This window comes from Capra hircus, chromosome 23, assembly GCF_001704415.2.
Source record: "Capra hircus breed San Clemente chromosome 23, ASM170441v1, whole genome shotgun sequence".
Lineage (NCBI taxonomy): Eukaryota > Metazoa > Chordata > Mammalia > Artiodactyla > Bovidae > Capra > Capra hircus.
Genome location: NC_030830.1, coordinates 34,920,655 through 34,927,125, shown reverse-complemented (window position 1 = coordinate 34,927,125; position 6,471 = coordinate 34,920,655). Strand labels below are relative to the sequence as shown.

Genomic DNA, 6,471 nt, shown 5'->3' with positions numbered 1-6,471 from the left:
ATTGAATTTCCAGTAGCAGTCACATTTAAAAAGTGAAAGTCGCTTAGTCGTGTCCAACTCTTTGCAACCCCATGGATTATACAGTCCATGGAATTCTCCAAGCTGGAATACTGGAGTGGGTAGCTTTTCTCTTCTCCAGGGGATCTTCCCAACCAAGGGATCAAACCCAGGTCTCCCGCATTGCAGGCAGATTCTTTACCAGCTGAGCCACAAGGGAAGCCCCACATTTTAAAGGTTACTACCAAATTCATAGGCAACTGCCCTTGAAGTTTCCAAACTTTGAAGGTCTTTTTCTCCCCTCTCTTATACAGCCTCTTGTAGAATCTGATTAAAAATAGACCTTTTTAACTCCAAAAAAATACACGCAAATTATATGCACAACTGTTTAATGATATTCTTTCTGCGCAAAAATCCAATGTGATAAAGTTTTTTCTTTTCTTTTCTTTTTTTTTTTTTAAAGCATAGCATAGTTGTTATGAAATTGTGTCCTGGAGCTAAACTACTTAAGTTTGAAATCTGGCTCCACATATACCAGTGGTGTGTCCTTGAGCAAGTTATCTAGCCCCCATGTTTGTTTCCTTATCCATAAAGTAGATAGAGTGGCCGTGAGGAGGTACTTGGCAGACCTTCTGGTTCAAGGAGCACAGTGGCTGAAGGTCCCCACTGCTGCACTTTGGAATCCACTGTGGCATTTGTGATACAGCCACTTCTCCCATGGGCTGCTCCCCACCAATGATGGGACATGGCAGGGATACCAAGGCGGGCTCATTTCTGAAAGATACTAGATTCCATCAGCTAACACTAGCTTGAAGACAACCCCCTCCTAAGCTTTGGTAAACTTCATTAAAACTGCTCTGCCATCCAAGACAATTCTACCAACCTTTCTTTTCCCTTTCACTCAGGGTTAAACTTGGGCTGTGGCCTAGCAACTCTCCCAGCCTTTACCAGCTCCCCTTCACTTCCTTTCTCAAAGGCATTTTCCTTAATAAAATCTTTGCATGTTTATTCTGGTCTTGGTATCTGCTTCTCAGAGGACCTGGACTAACACAGTAGGGATAATACTAGTTCCTACCTCTCACTGAGTTGTTGAGAGGATAAAGGAGTTAATTCATTTACTGTGCTTACAATAGTATTTGACAAATGGTAATAATTCAATCCATTTCAGTTATTAAAGACCAGATCTTACATGACTACTATTATAGCAGACTAGATAATCCCCCAAGCCTTCCATTATTAAATACCATAAAATTATGTTGAAATACAGAAAATAGTCTTCTACCTGCATAGTTGAATTTATCAAAAATAAACAAAACCCAGGGGCAAAATGGAGAGGGACCTAAACACCGAAGCAGCAGTCCTGAGTTCACAGTGTAGCTGTCACAAGGGAATTTCATGACAACTTTGAACGTAAAGCTGAGAACTGTCAAAGAGCTTTAGCACAAAAGTGGGGACTAAAAGCCAAATATCAGCAAAAAGAGATCAAGGAAGCTTGTCTATCTTCACTTATATCTGGATAAAGGGAAAAGATTCCTTATGATACCTGCCCTCACGGAAGGCAGAGTTTGGCGTTTATACCACTCTTGTGGCTGAGAACTCCCAAGCTGTAATACCCGTGACAGAGTGAATACAAGTCCTCTTGGAGGGATAAACCCTCAGCAGATTCTCAGGGTGCTCTTCAACATAGCCCTGAAGATGATCTCACAATCCAAAACTGCAGAACCAACAAGGAAATAATCCACCATGAGTGAGCTTTAGTAGTGTGAGGAGCAGGATTAGATTCCCAACAACTTAAGGTAGTTATTTTTAATATTTTATTTAACCTCTGGCTGAATCTGTCACATTAAAGAATAGAATTAAAAACAAAACATAACCAAAAACTGAGACTCTCAAAAAGAATCAAACAAAAGTTTTAAAGACTCTCTTACCTGAGGGTCTTTAGAAAGCAGAGCTGAAGGCAAGGATTAGGCTATTGATCTGTTATTCAGGAGAAGAAGCCTGTTGAGATTAAGGCAAGGAAGAAAGGGGAAGTGGGCCAAGGAAAGACATGAGGCAAGGTGATAGGGTATGTTACAGTGCTGGGCACTATTTGATGAGCCATGGAGAAATAGCTGGTCATTTAGCAGGAATTTTGCCTAGCACCCAGGATGTCTCTGGAAAGTTTCTGGAAAGAAACACTACCTCTATTTGGAAGGAGAATTTATCTCCCCCCAGCTCCCTCTTTTCTCCCGTTTCCTATTGTTCAAATCCACTCCATGGAGAGCTAATCCATGAGTGCAGTGTTGCTCATCCTTTGATGCCACTCAATAAACTAGATCCTCGGTCCAGAAGCAGAGGAACAACTTGGTGCAGACACCCTAGCATGTAGAAGGTGAAGCATCGTGATCCCAGGCCTCCAGCCAACTTGGGGAGCTCAGCAGAGGTAGCAGAGTACCCGCACACTTGTGGGAGTTACTAGGAGTTGGAAGAACTCTGAGGATAGAGAGGCAGTTTGACTCTGAGGAGGTGAACAAGCTTAGATTCTGATATGAAATTAAAAATAGAGTCGTAGAAATTAAATACTTCCCAGTAGGTAGCTTGAATAGTATATGGATACAGCTGGAGATGAACTGGTAGATTGGAAGAGATAATTTAAGAAGTTATACCTCTATGCTATATATATATATATATGGGATGCTTTATAAATTTGCGTGTCATCCTTGTGCAGAGGACATGCTAATCCTCTCTGTATCATTCCAATTTTAGTCTATGTGCTGTCCTAAATAAGCATCTCTATGCTATATTCTGAATAAAGAAAAAAAAATGAGGCACGAAAGAGTGAAAAGATGAAACTTATATCCAATAGGAATTTCAGAAGGTGAAAGTAGACAGGAAGAGGTTACGCTGATAAAGAACATGAATCCTTAGATTCAGTTTCTATGAGATATTTTTGATGTCCAAGGATGGCTTTTGTATGCAGAGAAGGTGATTTTCATTTATTTGGGTCTTTTTTACAACTTTACCTACTGCAGTTATAAATTTAAAAGCCTAGTTTTTCTTAAACTCCTGAATTTATGTTTTATTATACAATTTCATATCCAGTACATTTTATATAAAATGAGACAATTTCAAGGAAACTTCCACATAAATGGACTGATTATTTAAGGGAATTTGATTTTTGAATAATATTAAGTAAACTTGGACAGACTAATTACCTTTAAATACTTCAAATAATATTTATATGTTTAATGTATTCAGTTTTCTTTAAGACTTGGAATGTCCAAACTCAACAAACTTATAACTCAATAAGCTAATCCTTCCCACATTGTTAAATAACTCTCTAATGCAAGTTCTTTTAACTACTCTACCACTGTTTATAAACTAAGTCACTTACATCATTCAACTTCAAATTAAGTGTTTAATTTGGAATCACAGGCCAATTTGTCATACATTTTAATATGCAAATTCAATTATATTTTATAAGGATTTTAAATGCCAAACAGTGATTATCTTGATTATAATACAAAATGATTAATGCCATTGGTTTGACATGTTTCATAATTTCATATTTCTGGGGTTAACAGACACAACCCACTGAGCTTTACTGTGACTTTAAAATTCCTGAGCCAATAACTCAGGATGTTGGGCTTCTCAGGAGGCTTAGTAGCAAAGAGTATGATTGTCACCTGGGGCGAGTTGGAGTTGCTTATTGAAAAGACACATTTATTTCAGGAATGCCAGACCTGCAGCTGCCTATGTCCAGTGTGGTCCTTCCTGTATCACACATTGACATACTGAGTCCAGTTTTAGGAATCTCGAAATTACAGGAGACTCCATGTCTATACCCTTCAGGCAAGGTTGATACCTCCTCTTCCAATTGCACAACCACATAATACTCTTTGTAACCGCTTTCCCTTTTGATGACTTGATCATTTGAATTTTTCAACCTCCAACCAGACTGCAACTGATTTTGTTCACTCATCTCATTACTCTCTGGCTGGACACTATTTTCATTTTTTCCTATGTCTTTGGGTTACAGGTTTTGGCAATCTCAGGTCTTCGGCTTTACGATGACAACAGCTGTGGATGGCGTAAATAAAAATAGATGCACACAGACACACTGAAGCGCAGAATATAACAATAAAGACAGAGAGACTGTCTTGAAACAACCAGAGTTTTGTGCTCCTACAAACACGGTGAACATGCCAAAACCCTGCAGGACTTTCTGTTAGCAGGGTGGTGAGCACCGGCCCCTCAAAGTGGCACAATACAAGAAGGGCAAGAAGCATGCCTGTGTCCAGGGAATGCGGCATTATGAGAGGAAGCAGAGTGGCTATGGTGAGCAGACTAAGCCAATTTTCCAGGAAAAACTAAAGTCACAAAGACTGTGCTGAAGTTGTAGATCAAAGGATTCTTGCTATTAAGAGATGTAAACATTTTGAACTGGGAGGATTTAAGGAGAGAATAGGTCAAGTGGTCCAGTTCTAAGCATCATCCTTTGCTCTTATAAAGATAATAAAGTCTTGAAGTTAAAAAAAAAAAAGTAGAAAAATTACATCATCAAAGTGGAGTGATAGACAGCAGACTTCTAATTAACAACAGTTGAATAGTATCTTCAAAGCAAAAGAAAATAGTGAATCTACACTTTTATACTCAGTCAAGCTACCGTTCAGGAATGGGAAAACGAAAGTCATTTTTAGAAAGGCGAAGTCTAAATTCATTAACACTGAAAGAAAACTGCTGAAGTACATGGATCCTTCTGTATGAAAACCCTTGCTATTTGCTGTCTGAAACTCAGGAATAAAAAAGATTTGCATAACATGGTGTACTTTTCAATCTCAATATCCCAAATCATCCAAGTCTAGGAACCCAAAAATTCAGATGATGAAAACAACTTACACTAAAGCAAGAAATTAACTCACAAAGAAAGAAGTGAGTCTTAAGAAGGAATGAAGAGCTAGAAAAATGACAAAGCATATAGATAAATCTAAGTGATCCTTGATTGTTTAAAATAATAATAATAAAAAACAACTGTTTGGGGGAAATATAAAAACTACATAAATAAAGTATGCACGGAACATGCAAAGTAGGATAGGGGATGTGAATGAACAAGTTCAAGGTTTGGCAAAAAGCAGTCGATATTTAGGAATGTTTATTGTAGTAAACACTGTTGTCACTCAACCCATATTCTCTCTGTCCACCTAAGTTCACTTATTGATGGGACAGACAGTTCAACAGGCTGCCAGATGTTGCTCCAGCACGTGTCTCTCTTCTATGCCTGATGTCTTTCTCCTGCATCATAGAACTTTCTCTGCCTTAAGCAGGTGTAATCTGGACATGCAAGGGAGTTAACACTTCCGGGAATGACTTTCAATCAATGGAGCAGTCAGTAGATAAATGTTCCAACCTTCTTATCTCCTCACAGTAAAACTCTGAACCAAGCTTCATGCGGTCGTTCAGAGGATTTGAGCCCCTGGCACCCACAACAATAAACTGCTCCTGAGCATTTCCTAGCCCTGCTTTTCTCTTTCCCCTGCCTCACTTCCCCCTTGTTAGCCCTTCCTGATGTCACCTCCCAAATGCCTGTATTCAAGGTCTGGTCCTAAGGGCAACTCTTGGGAGAATTCAACTTAACACACTGATTAGTCTAAGCATTTAATTTATGTGTGCTTGTGACAATTTTAAGAGTAAATCACTAAAATGGTACAGATAGAATGTGTAACTTCCAAGCAAATATAGGTGAAAAGGAGAAAATTTTTAATTTTTTAAAATATACATTTATTTATTTTAATTGGAGGTTAATTACTTTACAATATTTAATTCCATGGCTGCAATCACCATCTGCAGTGATTTTGGAGCCCAAAAACATAAAGCCTGATACTGTTTCCCCATCTGTTTGCCATGAAGTGATGGGACTGGATGCCATGATCTTCGTTTTCTGAATATTGAGCTTTAAGCCAACTTTTTCACTCTCCTCTTTCACTTTCATCAAGAGGCTTTTCAGTTCCTCTTCACTTTCTGCCATAAGGGTGGTGTCATCTGCATATCTGAGGTTACTGATATTTCTCCTGGCAATCTTGATTCCAGCTTGTGCTTCTCCCAGCCTAGCATTTCTCATGATGTACTCTGCATAGAATTTAAATAAGCAGGGTGACAATATACAGCCTTGGCGTTCTCCTTTTCCTATTTGGAACCAGTCTGTTGTTCCATGTCCAGTTCTAACTGTTGCTTCCTGACCTGCGTATAGATTTCTCAAGAGGCAGGTCAGGTGGTCTTATTCCCATCTCTCTCAGAATTTTCCACAGTTGATTGTGATCCACACAGTCAAAGGCTTTGGCATAGTCAATAAAGCAGAAATAGATGTTTTTCTGGAACTCTCTTGCTTTTTCGATGATCCAGCAGATGTTGGCAATTTGTTCTCTGGTTCCTCTGCCTTTCCTAAAACCAGCTTGAACATGGAAGTTCATGGTTCACATATTGCTGAAGCCTGGCTTG

General features: G+C 39.0%; 1 pseudogene; it reads left to right on the top strand.

Annotated features, from left to right (window-relative positions):
- LOC102171112 lies at positions 1,741 to 4,464 on the top strand (annotated as a pseudogene).